Below are 14,728 nucleotides of genomic sequence, written 5' to 3' on the forward strand. Positions count from 1 at the left end.
AGTAAACTGCTTTACCATTATTTCATGGCTCCCATTATGGGAGAAAGCTTTACAAAAGCACAGCAGGAAACACGTGCTCCTTTTACACATTTTATAAGCTTATAATGAGGTTTGTTTTCTGAATGTTACCTTATATTGCAAGTCAATCTAAAAATGGAATTTAAAAATGTTCTCAAAAAGGTGCATGAGAATGGTTTAGGTTTTCTGAGTTTCATTTCAAATCAGTTTATACAGTAGAAGGAAAGCCATTTGGCCTGTGGCATTCATTCTAGCTCCTTGGAAGAGTAATAGAAACAGAAAATCCTGGAAACACTCATTAGGTCAAATAGAGTTAATGAAAGAAGAAACAGTTTTGTTTGTGAAGTTTCAAGTCCAGGACCCTTCATTAGAATGCAAAAGTCCTCCATACTAGCTGTGCTCCTCTCCACTCTTCCTATAGCCCTGCAAATTCTTCCCTTTCATGTATTTATCCAGCTCATTCGTGATTGCTCCTGACTGAATCTGCCTTCACTAATACCTCTGGGGCTACATTCCAGGTGCTAACCGCTTCCTGTCTAAGCAAAAACAGAACTGCTGGAAGATCTCACCTATTCAAGCAGCCTCTGTGGAAAGAGAAACCAGTTATCATTTTGGGTCAGGAACCCTTCTCAGTTTTGTTTTCTATTGCTTTGTAAATAGTTTGACATCATCAAGGCATCCAGGCAAAAGTGAAAACAAAGGACATCAAAGAATTAAAAACTGATTGGAGGCATATCTCACACAAAAGAAGATAGTTCACTGTAAAAGTTTCTCAGGACATTATTCTTAGCCCAACTATCTTTAGCTGCATTCTCAATGGCTATCCTCTCATTATAGATTTTTAGACGGGGAGGTTCACTGAGATTACATAATGCTCCATTCAACACACAACTCAATAAATAAACCAAACCTCATTCAAACTCCTAGACAACGCTGAGGCAGGCAAGGCTGAGAAGAGATGTTGAACAATATGCCACAAAACAGTTAGATGATGATCATGCACTACAGAGTCTGAATGCCCATCTTGATAACTGATGTCATGTGCTCCACCATCGACATCTCGAATGCCTCCTTTGACTAATAACAACCAACCCAATCACAAACACAATCACCACAGCAGAATAGAAACTGATTAATCTCTAATGAATATCACACCTCCTGATACACCAAATCCATTCCACATTCAAAACATTCAACAACCTGAGCACATGCAATACAAGGGAAACTATTTTTGGCACCTCATGGACCTTGCCAAATATTCATTCCTTTAACTGATGACACAACATTAGCTGAAGTATATACCATCTGCAATGTACATTTTCTTTTTTTTGAAACCTGTTTAAACTCAAGATGCTCTGGCATCATCAGAAATCCTGCAACTCCAGGGGACACATGCTACATGAGAACACCTCATATGTCTGCCTCTTCACTTCTAAGCTGCACACCCACCTGGCATATAAACAAAAGTATCATTGGCCCTTTATCATTGCTCGATCTAAGTCATGGAATTCCGTCCCCCCCTCACATTATGTGGGAATCCCTTCACTGTGTCAATTCATGAAGGTAGCTCAGTGTCATCTTCTAAAGTTCAAAGTATATTTATTATCAAAGTATATACTATATACAACCTTGAGATTCATCTCCTTACAGACAACCAAAACAAAGATACCCAATAGAACCAATTAGAAGAAGGAAGACCATCAGACTCCCAATGTGCAACAAGAGCCGTGCAAACAATAAAAAGTAAGCAAAGAACATTCAGAACTGAAGTTCATGAAGGTGAGTTCACAGCTACAAAGCTAGTCATAGCCAATCCAGGTGTCCATTATCTGCAGGCACAGCCTCAGTTCATCGCAGAGATGAGGAAACCTCGTCGAGCAGTGAGCTGAACACTGGCCTGTCCCTGCCTTTGGCCACGACACCCTGACCTTTACAATTTGGCCCTGCACTTAAATTGGCCAAACCTCAGCTCTTTCCTCACTCTCAGACCCAGGCCCTGCAGCTTAAATTTGGCCCCTAGCTGACCTTTCCAATCTGTTGCAGTGCTTAAATTCGTCAAACATCGGCTCGTTCTTGTCTCTCGAAGCCTGAGACTCCTTGCTTGAACTCTGCCTCGTCTCAGATCCTCTGCTTCGAATTGGCTCCAAGCCCACTCCAGCAATGGCCCGGGTCCCGCTGCTTCGATTCAGCCCTTACATGCCATGCCTCAATCATCCTGCACCTTGAGATTTCAGTTCACACCGTACAAATACTAATTTGTACAGGCAGTTCAAAAGCTCAACTCCAACAGGGAAGTTACAGGCTATTGATTGCAGTTATCATTTTCCAGAACAACTGTGATCAGTAAAGCTGTTAGTAGTTTCGTTTGCTGCTGGAAAGGCGTCACTGAGCTTCTCCAGCACCATCTTAAACTCTGTACCTCTAATTTCTCAGGAGCAACTAGTGTTCATTCAGATTTATTTGTCACATGTACATGGAAACATATAGTGAAATGTGTTGTTTGCAGTAACAACCAACACACTATGGATGTGCTGAAGGCTGCCTGCAAGTGTCACCACACGTTCCGGTGTCAGTTTAGCATGTCCGCAATGCTCAGCAGTGCAATGCAGAACACAAAACAGCAAAACAGAACACAAACAACAGGAATTCTGCAGATGCTGGAAATTCAAGCAACACACATCAAAGTTGCTGGTGAACACAGCAGGCCAGGCAGCATCTATAGGAAGAGGCGCAGTCGACGTTTCAGGCCGAGACCCTTCGTCAGGACTAACTGAAGGAAAAGTTAGTAAGAGATTTGAAAGTGGAAGGGGGAGGGGGAGATCCAAAATGATAGGAGAAGACAGGAGGGGGAGGGATGGAGCCAAGAGCTGGACGGGTGATTGGCAAAGGGAATATGAGAGGATCATGGGACAGGAGGTCCGAGGAGAAAGACAGGCGGGGGGAACCAGAGGATGGGCAAGGGGTATAGTCAGAGGGACAGAGGGAGAAAAAGGAGAGTGAGAAAAAGAATGTGTGTATAAAAATAAATAACGGATGGGGTACGAGGGGGAGGTGGGGCATTAGTGGAAGTTAGAGAAGTCGATGTTCATGCCATCAGGTTGGAGGCTACCCAGACGGAACATAAGGTGTTGTTCCTCCAACCTGAGTGTGGCTTCATCTTCACAGTAGAGGAGGCCCTGGACAGACATGTCAGAATGGGAATGGGATGTGGAATTAAAATGTGTGGCCACTGGGAGATCCTGCTTTCTCTGGCGGACAGAGCGTTGGTGTTCAGCAAAGTGGTCTCCCAGTCTGTGTCGGGTCTTGCCAATATATAGAAGGCCACATCGGGAGCACAGGACGCAGTATATCACCCCAGCCGACTCACAGGTGAAGTGTCACCTCACCTGGAAGGACTGTCTGGGGCCCTGAATGGTGGTAAGGGAGGAAGTGTAAGGGCATGTGTAGCACTTGTTCCGCTTACAAGGATAAGTGCCAGGAGGGAGATCAGTGGGGAGGGATGGGGGGGATGAATGGACAAAGGAGTCGCATAGGGAGTGATCCCTGTGGAAAGCGGTGGGGGGGGGGGGAGGGAAAGATGTGCTTAGTGGTGGGATCCCGTTGGAGGTGGCGGAAGTTACAGAGAATAATATGTTGGACCCGGAGGCTGGTGGGGTGGTAGGTGAGGACCAGGGGAATCCTATTCCTAGTGGAACACAACAATAGTAACCAAGAAATTTTCCTGCATCCCACCCATCCACATACACGTACAGTCCTCCAACTCCCACTCCAGTACAGGCCTCCAAAACCCAATTTCCAGCCTTGACCTTTGGTTTTCGATGTTTTGCATTGATCCCTGGAATAACTAATGAAGAAACCCCAAACTCCAAGCTTGCTGACTGACTATCCCTCGTGCCTCCTTCTGCTTCTTGCTCACACAGACATCTGATGCTGGGATCTACTTACCTGGGAGATCTTGACATAATTAGATGTCCTTTGTTACCTTTCCACATCACTGGACTTCAAGTGTGGAGTGGGGGTTTGGACTCCGGACGTCCTTCATCAACCGTCCATGTTACCGGACTTCAAAGGCAGAGCGGAAGCCTGACCTTTAATTCCTCCATATCTCTGTCCCTAAACCCTAAACCAACCCCGAACTCCCATCTCTGTCCTCAAAAACCATCCCTACAAGTTTAACAAAAAACAACTAAGTCTGAGCTATGATCTTAATGGGGACCGCAGCTCGGTGCTATCTTGACTGGATGGACAATAAAATCTGATATTGCTAGGAATGCCCAAATCCTGAAAAATAAATACATAACAAAAATAAAGTTGGAGGCTTCAAGCAATGTGTCATTGGACTGCCAAAAACAGAGAGGGCTGCATTTAAAGGCCAGTCTTTCCCCATAAAGCAGAGCAGAATAATGATTGAAGTCCTCTGTCAGGATTGACAAACTTTATCAGGTAAGCAATTCAAGGTGTTGAAGCATTGAACTGACATTGTCCCTCTCATTCACCCTTCTATTTCATTTACTCGGCAATAAATAGATGGTAGGAAGAGGAATCAAAGGCTGGAAACTGGACAGCCAAGTCTCCTATCTCTCTTTCCTAACATTGCGTATGATGGGAAGAAAGGAAATAATTTGCAATTGTCCTGAGGAAACAGGAGGAAGGAATGTTAAGAATTGGCAGCAAAGTGATGCTTGTCCTCAATACCCAATTTCACCTTCAAACATTCTGTGAGTACAAAGGTAAAGCCAGCATTACATTACATAACATATATTCAGCAATGAACTTCTCCGGTGCATCTCCTACTAAATACCTGATAAGTTGCAAAAACGACTATTTTAAATTTGCACAGTGTGCAGTAGGAACATTTGAATATAGAAGCATTTTTCTTAAATATCTTCTAGTCAACAATTAGACATCAAATGATATAGTTTTGCAAAATAATATTTAATAGAACAAAATTAAATATCTCGGTTTTTACTTCACTTTTATTTAAATTGACAAATGCAGATTGCAGAACTACAATTTTAAAATAATGCATATAGGTTAAAAGAAATCCTTTTAATGATTTTTCTAAATCTTCACAGACAATACCTAGCTCCAATTATTGTTTTGATAACCCACTGCTCAATAATGTGATATAGAAAACTATTAAAACTGTTAAAGGTTTAAAATAAAAAGTTTTCCCTTGTCATGAGGTAAGAGGTTATCAACTCTAAGTTGGTGCTAAGAGCCCACTAAGAAGCACATCAGAAATAGAGCAACACACACAACATGCTGGAGGAACTCAGATCAGGCAGCATCTATGGAAAAGAGTAAACAAACAACATTTTGGGCTGAGACCCTTTATCAGGACTGGAATAAAAGATGCAAAGTCAGAGTAAGAAGGTGGGGGAAGTGGAGGAGGAAATGCTTGGTGGTACATGATCGGTGAAACCAGAAAATGAGGAGTGGTGAAGTAAAGAGCGGGGAAATTGACTGGTGAAAAAGATAAAGGGCTGGAGGATGGGGAATCTGATAGGAGAGGGCAGGAGACCATGGAAGAAGGGGAAAGAGGAGGAGCACCAAAGGGAGGTAATGGGCATGTAAGGAGATGAGGTGAGAGAGGGAAACAGGAATGGGAAATGGTGAAGGGGCGAAGGGCAATTACTGTAAGTTTGAGAAATTGATGTTCATGCCATCAGGTCAATTCTACCTCCCAGTCCCATTCTAACATGTCACTCAACACACATCAAAGTTGCTGGTGAACGCAGCAGGCCAAGCAGCATTTATAGGAAGAGGCGCAGTCGACGTTTCAGGCCGAGACCCTTCGTCAGCAACTTTGATGTGTGTTGCTTGAATTTCCAGCATCTGCAGAATTCCTGTTGCTAACATGTCACTCCATGGCTTTCTCTAATGCCGTGACGGGGCCACACTCAGGTTGGACGAGCAACATCTTGTATTCTGTCTGGGTAGCCTCCAATCTGATGGCATGAACTTTGATTTCTCATATTTGCAGTAATTGCACCATCCCCTTCATCATTGCCCATTTCTGTTTCCCTGTCTTACCTTATCCCCTTACCTGCTCATCAATTCTCTCTCCCTCCTCCGTACCTTTCTTCTCCAGTCCTTTATCTCTTTCACCAATTAACTTTATAGCTCTTTACTTCACCCCCTTCCCCTCTCCCAAATTCACCTATCATCTACCAGCTTGTACTCCTTTCTCCTCTCCCCCACCTTCATACCCTGAATTCCTATCTTTTTTTTCCAGTCCTGATGAATGCTCTCGGCCTGAAATGTTGACTGTTTACTCTTTTCCATAGACGCTGCCTGGTCTGCTGAGTTCCTCCGGCATTTTATGTGTGTTGCTTTGGATTTCCAGCATCTGCAGGTTTTCTTGTGTTTGTGATAAGAAACAGAAGCAGCATTAAGTGATTTGGCTTCTTATGTCTGATCTGCCATTCAATAATTTTGTGGTTGATCTTTTACTTTCCTGTCACTCTGCTGTAATCGTTTGATTCCTTTAATCTCAAAAAATCTAACAATTTCTTATGACTTGAGTTCAGCAATAAACCAATTGATCCAATGTCAAAATGTTTACGAATCATTCCTGTTATGTTTGGATAAGTTAATTGGACAAGATTAATTGATCTAAAGAAGGTTGAATTTAACATGGTTGATGGCACACAATGGAAGGTTCATATTGATCATCTGTTGTAGACTCTGTTCAATATTTAGACTGGTTAATTGAAATTGAAATGGATATTGGTAGGCTATATGTAAGTAGGGTAATGCAATACTACTTATTCTGTTCAACCATTAAGAGTGAAATTTTATCTGAATAAGTTTCCTGTAAGTTAAAATAGCAGGAGCTGTTAGAGCAATTTCTTTTTCCCCAGATGCTGCCTGATCTTTTCAATTTTCAGTTTTCATTAATTTCAATTTTAGTTTCAGATTTCCAGTATCTGCAGTTATTTTGTTTTTCTTTACCTTCAATTAACTTTTTGACAGATTCTAGAAGCTGTTCCCAGGGTCCCTATTTGTCTTGGCTGAGATACACTGTTCCCTCTGGACATTTCTTTCTTCCTTCCTAACTACTTGGCTATGTTCTCCCTGGCGATATCCAAATGATCAAAAGCTATCGGCTATAATGGTGAAATAGCTAATTATTTTTGGCATGTGTACAGTACATAGAAAAGCAAAGCATCATGTATTTCAGTCTGAAGTCTTTGCCATAGATAGTTCTGTTTTTTTTTCTCTTGAACTGTACCCTGTTTCTGCTTCCACAACAAACAGATACAAATCTCAGCAGATAACAATACAGGCTCGATTTAACACAAAATCACATCAAATGCCAATGTTAAACTTCATGCAGTTCTGAATTTCCACTGAATGAAAGTTTTTAAGTATCTTCTGATGCTTTTGTTGTTTTTTTGGATTTCTCTTATATAAATCATTTTGAGCAGTTCAGAATTTTTCCATAAAATTAATATGGCATTCCAATAACATTTATTAAACTATGAAAACATTTAATTGAGTATATTGAGGAAGATTATAGTAATATATAGGTAATTAAGTCTACTATGTATAATCATGCAATAAACAATATGAAAGAATAAAACAAGAACTAATGTTAGATTTTGTTCATTAGAGTTCAATATATATTACAAATTATGAAATATGTATATTTTCAGAAAGCAGTTTACTTACTGATGGATGGATTCTAAAAATTATACGTAGATAATTTCTCAATTTATCATTTACATTTATAAATTTGTTTTTTCTTTATTTTTATTTAGTGGGACTATCCATTGCAAATCAAGAATATAGTGTTAAAACTCCACAGGTGATAATATTCCTAGTCAACACACACAATATACTGGAGGAACTCAGCAGGCCGTGCAGCATCTGTGGAGTAGAATGAACAGTCAATGTTTTGGGCTGAGACCCTTCTTTAGGACTGGAAAGGAAGGGGAGAAGTCAGCAAAAGAAGGTGGGGCGACTGGAGGAAGAAGTACAAGGTTGCCGGGAGCCGGTGAAGTAAAGAGCCAGGAAGTTCATTAGTGAAAGAGATAAAGGGCTGGGGAAACAGGAATCTGATAGGAGAGTACAGAAGACATTAGAAGAAAGGGAAGGGGGAGGAGCACCAGAGGAAAGTGATGGGCAGAGAAGGAGATATGGTGAGAGAAGCAAACAGGAGTGAGAATGGTGAAGGGGGTGTACAATTATTGGAAGCTTGAGCAATCGATGTTAATGCCATCAGGTTGGACACTACCCAGACAGAATATAAGGTGGGGAATGGTGACGGAGAGGAGGGAGGAGGGCATAATCCCAGTTCTTTACTTCACCCTTCCCCCTCCCCTGCTTTCACGTATCACCTGCCACCTTGTACTTCTTCCTCCCTTCCCCCAAACTTCTAACTCTGACTCCCCCCACCCCCCCACTTCCTTTAGAAGTGCCTCACCTGAAATGACAACTGTTTCTCTTTTTCATAAATGCTGCCTGCCCTGCTGAGCTTCTCCAGCATTTTGTGTGTGTGTGTGTGTGTGTGTGTGTGTGTGTGTGTGTGTTGCTTTGGATTTCTGCAGATTTTCGCATGTGTGTCATATTCTCAGTTTGTATGGCCACATAGATTCCTTGTAAACATTAGCAGGGAATATATATAAATTGGCTTAAATTGATGAAAATCCCAAACAGTGTATTGTGCTGTATCTTATGAATATTTTGTAGCAAATAAAATGTAATTTATATATTTCTTTCTCAGACAACAGCTATAAATCTTTCACTCCAGTAAAGAAGTAAAAGTACAGAATCAAGAAACATGAAATTGCAATTTATAACATATAAGTTCAGGACAGTAACTCGATTGAAATGGCTCACAGGGGATGCGGTACAGTGAGGAAGAAGCTCAAATTTCTTCTGAATGTCACCTAGACAGTAAGGTGAACTTTAGCCTACGCTAAGCTATTTTTATTGTTGCAATTACTGTAAATAAATAATGGCAGAGAATATTGGAGCTGGGTTATATTGAACTTCTATATCCAGTAGTTGGTACCAATATCGAGCATCATCACACATCGTAAAATGTTATGTCTGTGTGTTTCTTTAATACCACTGCCATGAAAGTAGATAAGATAGAGCTTAAGGAATACAGCTCTGACTAGTACCATCAGCTGACCACTGACTGACAGTGTCTGGTCACAACAGTTTATAAGATCAATTCCAATTTTTAAAGGTACTTCATATAAAATAACCTTCTGTTGAGAAAGAAATATATCTATGTTACATTTGAATTTAGAGTGCAGAAGTTATGATGATAATTTTGCAGATATACATTGTCAAATGTACACATTCATAACACAGTAAATATTTCTAATCTATATTCTCTGTGATATATATTAAGTTATGCATTGTAGAAGAGTCCAATAACTTTTTGAAAATGATAATAGCCAGCAATTTTGCATTCTAGTTAAATGTTTCCACTATCTCTGTGCAAAATGCTCGGTATTTCTATAATAAATTCAACATTCTACAATCTACACCTGATGAGATAGCACCTATTCAGAGTGAGAATGAGTTTGTGTTTGAGTTCTGGTACATCAATGGAGTTTCTGAATATCTTCAGCATTTTCAGTTTTTATTTCAAGTGTCTAGCAACTGCAGTTTTTTTAGCTATTCAGCAATCTTCACTTCAGTAGCTTCTTTGAACTTCAGATTTCCTTACAAAGGACATTGTCTTGTGTGTTGACTCCAAGTCAAATTCATTTAATACTGGGTTTTCCTCTTCCTAGTTTTTGCCTTTTTTATTCAAAAGTCCTCCACTCTAACCTTTCTCATCTGCAAAGTGCCTTCGTTTCGAATGTACTGCACTCTGCCTGTCCTGTTTTCCTTTTGCTGCTCAGTATGCAAGTGTCAGCTGATGGTTTTTCAAAGGATCTGGTTAATCTTCTGAGGTCTGGAACAGTCTCCCTAATGTAGTCAAATTTTACCTCAGACTAATGGAGTCCATTCAATAATTCCATGAGTACAAAGCCTCATAATGGTAAAGGGTGTGGAGAGAAGGCATGAGATTGGGGTTCGAAAACAAACAGAAAAAGCAATGATTGAATAGTGGAGCAGTCTTGATGGGCTGAATGGCCTAATTCTGCTCTGATGTTTTATAGATAGTCTTATGGTATTATAATGGACTGAGTAAGATCGGACCAGCTTGGCTGCTTTCCCTGTTTTATTCTCACTGGTCTGAATGTTGCAGAAAAGTTAAGTATCATTAAAGGCTTGTTCAATTGCACCATAGGAGGATAAGCCTCTGTAATATGCCACAACTATATAATAACTACACTCAAACAACAAAGATCAATAATGAAATCCTAGAAAATACGGACGGCTTCTCGTAGCTCAGGAGTCACTTTGCAGCAAGGGCAGGTATTGGTGATTTACCTTCAAAACACTAGCAGAGTCCTTGGCTGCCTGAGGAAAAGGTGTTTGAGGAAAAACTCTGTCATGGGAAGAAACTATTAGATAGATAGAAAGATTCAAGGAAATGTTCAAGTTACTCTTTGAGAAATGTAATAACCCCAGCATTTCCTGGGAATTTCTGACCCATGACCACTATAAATGAAAACGGAGTACTTGATATGGCTCTGAAAATCTCCAGCCCTGTTAGGAGCTCAGAGAAGCCCTGTGAAAATGGCAGAAGGATGATCGTGCATTGCCGCTTCCCATTCACTGGCCCATCAAGCACTATCTGTGCCAACTATGGCAAAATCTGTGAGTGCCATATTGACATTATTGGCCAGCTCATAATTCAGAGAACTGCTTAGTAAGTAAGTCGTCCTTTCTCCTGAAGGATTGCTAAAGAAAAATAAAAGGATGCCTCTGTCTTTTAGGCCTCAAGGTTGCAATGAAAATGGCTACCAAACCTGCATTTGGTTTTCCTGACAAGCTCTTTACAATAGCTGATACAAGAGTAGAGATCACTCTCCATATACAATATATTAGTTGTGAAGCTCTTTAAGTTGTCTTAAGGTTGGAGTGACTGGCAGAGATGAAAGTGACATTAGAAGATCATAGGAGAAAGGGAAATTTTACCTTATAAGGCCTGTTCCATCATCCAGTCACTTCCACATCAACTCAAGTTCAGTTATCATTTAACCATACATGAATACCCATGAATACAGCCAAATGAAACAGCATTACTTCAGGGCCAAAGTACAAAATACAGTACCAATATTCACACACAGCACAAAGCACATAGAACACATATAAGACAGCAAACACATATAAGATATCAGTAAAATACAGTCACACAACAAAAACAGTCTGAGAGACTGAGTCCATGAATGTTTCAGTAATTTGCTGTTGAACACAATAAGGCTTGTCTTCTGCTGAGCAAACACTAGGGGCAGCACTAACTCCAGCTTGGACACCGCTCCACGCTGCTTCCAGTGGAGTTCACTGACTCTGATGCTTCTCGTCTAGGTGGCTGTAAGCAGGCAGCACCAAGGCGTGAGGCTCATACCTCACTGTGACCGAGGCCATGCAGCTTCCCCACCATCCGACCCTGCCGACCACTAATAAATCAGTGAATCGGACCTGCAGCATTCCATATTAACAACGTCCAACAGGCTTTTGTGATCACAAGAAAAGTGACTAAGATGATCACTCACTGTTGGACTGCACAACTCCCTTGCGCATTGCAAGCAGCAGAGTCCACACCAAGTCCAGCTCCTTCATTTTTCCCGCCAATGAGCAACTCACTGATGTGTTAGATCTGCAGCACTTTATGTTCTTAACAGCCTTCAGGGTCTTGTACTTATTTTAATAATACATTTAAAAAGACAAAAACACCTTTGGTTGACCCCATAGAAGCTGCTGTGATGAACATGCTGCCATTGTATACACCTGCCTATGATTGGGCCCCCTTGATGCCCTTTCAACTGTACTTATCTTAGCTTTGGAAATATCCCCTGACCTTACTTCTTCAGCTATTTGTAGTAGTTCTAAACACTATCTTCCTGTTGTGTGGAAAAGTTTCCACTGTAATTCACTTCAGAATATTAAGATTATTCACCTTCGTTTTTAACTCCACCATGAAGAGCATTCTATGTCTTTACCTTCAGGAATCCTTTATGTCACTTTAGCTGCTCCATCCCTTCTAAACTCAATAGACAGTACTAAGAAATAAGGCATGATTTACATTGCTTAATGAAGCCTAATTCTAGAGGGAACCCTGCCATCTAAATTCATTAATGTCAGAAAAAACATTGCAGCTTGGGGAGCTGTAGGTGCCGGCTGGGACGGGATGGATATCTGAAAGAGTTGACAATCAAAAGGGAGGTGGCTCTTACAACCTCATGGTAATGTTTGTCACTCTACCTTTACCCAACCCTCACTAATAATCTCTAACTTTTTTACCACCTTCTGGTGAGGGAGTTCTTATTCTACTTCCAAAAGGCATTTGTGGATGTCCTTCAAAAGTCCTGCACCTGGGAATTCTGGAGGATTCGTCAGAACCTGTAGGATGGTGCAGGTGAGGTGGGCAAATAGACATTCTATTTTTATTGCTCAGTTGGTGATGGGCTTGGAATTCCAGACTGGGAATTTCTGGCGGATGCATGAGTGTGGGATGGGGTTGGATGAAGGAGATGAACGGAGCTGGAGTGGGAACAATGTGATTAGATGCTGGCCATTGGATAAAGAGAAAGGACACTGAGATCTCATTGAGATGTGAGAGCTGAGGAGTGAGGATGAGGAAATAAAGTGCAGGATGGTTGGGTTTGGAGAGCTGCAGCTGATGGGTGGTGGGGCGCATGAGCCATCTCCTGGTGAATAGGGGAAGAGTTGTTGGGGAGCAGTTTAAGTGCCACTAAGTAATGTGGCAAGGTGTCTAAGTAAAGATTTTACTTTTTTTCCAGTCCTCCCGACTCAGTGTTAAGGGAGTAGGATCAGGTTATCCCAGGAAATGCTAGTAATAGGGAACAATGTCGTCCCATTTCCCAGAAAATTTCCAAGTAAATTCAGTCTTAGATAAGATTATAGCTAAATACTCTGGTGACTGATGTTGTCATCATTAGTCCACAATATGGCCCACTAAATCCATCACAATTGCTGTTTACTGTCATAGACTTCACCATGCTGCCTGAAAAGATTCTGGTTTAAGATGGTGCTGGTGAACCTTTATGACTTCTGGCTGGTAGCTATTGAAACAAGGATAGCAAATAAATACTTCATTAACCAAACTTTTTCTGGCAAACAATCATCACAAGTACAAACGTGTTAGTCTGTAATGTCACTTTGGATTTGGAAGCAATTCAGTGTGGCGGAACTGAGAGAAGGTGAGGCAATGGGCCCATCACCGAGAGTGTGAAACAGCTTGAAAGGTCAGACAAAAGCCAAATTGAAGCTGCAGGGTCCAGGCTCCAGAGACTTTCGATACGACTGAACTTGATATTTGGATGGAGATTTACAGGCCAAATCGAGGTGGAAAAGTTCAGCATATCGAAGTGAAAGAACCTATTGTTCGGACAGAGATTTAAGCACCGGATCAGATTGAAAAGGTCAGTGTGGCAAGGAGCGAGATGGTTCAGATTGCTGCTCGAAACAGCAGAACCTGTTGTTCGGATGGAGAAATAAGCGCCGGGCCAGATTGAAAACGTCAAGGTGTCAGGGCCAAAGGCGAGGTATGGAGCAATTAAGTTCTCTGCTCCACAACATTTACTCGGCTCTGTGCTGAGCTATGGGTCTCGGACTTTCTTTGCTGACTTCACTCAGGAACACTATTTGCTTACAGTTACCATTTGCATGATGTTTATTTCCCCATTGCACATTGGGTATTTAATGGTCTTTTTTATAACTTCCTTTACTCTTTTATTTTCTTATGGACATGATGTGCTTTTTTATTCTCTGCACATTGGGTGTTAGACAGTCTTTTTTTGTATATATGGGGCTTGTTTTTTGATTCCTTTGTTTTGTGGCTGCCTGTTAGAAGGCAAATGTCAAGGTTGTTTAATGTATACATATTTTGATAATAAATGTACTTTGAATTTTTTAAACTTTGAAATCTTGAGGATTCTTCAAAATTACCCTGTTTTCCTTTATGGTGACGATATGTTTGCAATCACAACAACAACGTGCTTTCCTTAAGCTCAATATCACCTTCTACAGAAAACCCTTCATATGTTTGGCCATATAATGTTTCCTTGCCAGTCTTTTTCACACATCCCACAACAGATCATTGGAAATTGGAAACAAGAGAAAATCTGCAGATGCTGGAAATCCAAGCAATACACACAAAATGCTGGAGAAGCTCAGCAGGCCAGGCAGCATCTATAGAAAAGAGTAAACAGTCAACGTTTTGGGCCGAGATCCTTCATCAGGACAACGTCAACTGTTTACTCTTTTCTATCGATGCTACTTGGCCTGCTGAGTTCCTTCAGTATTTGGTGTGTGTTGCATCGAAAACTGGATCCAATGTGATTTCCTATCACCACAATAGGTCAACAGCAGATGTAATCTCACTGGCTGGCCACTCAGCTTTGGACCACATGGACAGTAGCCATCCCTATGTCTGGCTACTGTTTATTGATTACAGCTCAGCATTCAACACCATCATTCCGTCAGTACTAATCAATAAGCTTCAAAACATGGTTCTCTGTACTGGTCCTATGAACTGGTCCTTGGCTTCCTTATCTGGAGACTACAGTCAGTGCAGGTTGGAAATAACTTCTCTTTGCTGGCAATCAAC

The sequence above is a fragment of the Mobula hypostoma genome, chromosome 3, assembly GCF_963921235.1.
Source record: "Mobula hypostoma chromosome 3, sMobHyp1.1, whole genome shotgun sequence".
NCBI classification, from domain to species: domain Eukaryota; kingdom Metazoa; phylum Chordata; class Chondrichthyes; order Myliobatiformes; family Myliobatidae; genus Mobula; species Mobula hypostoma.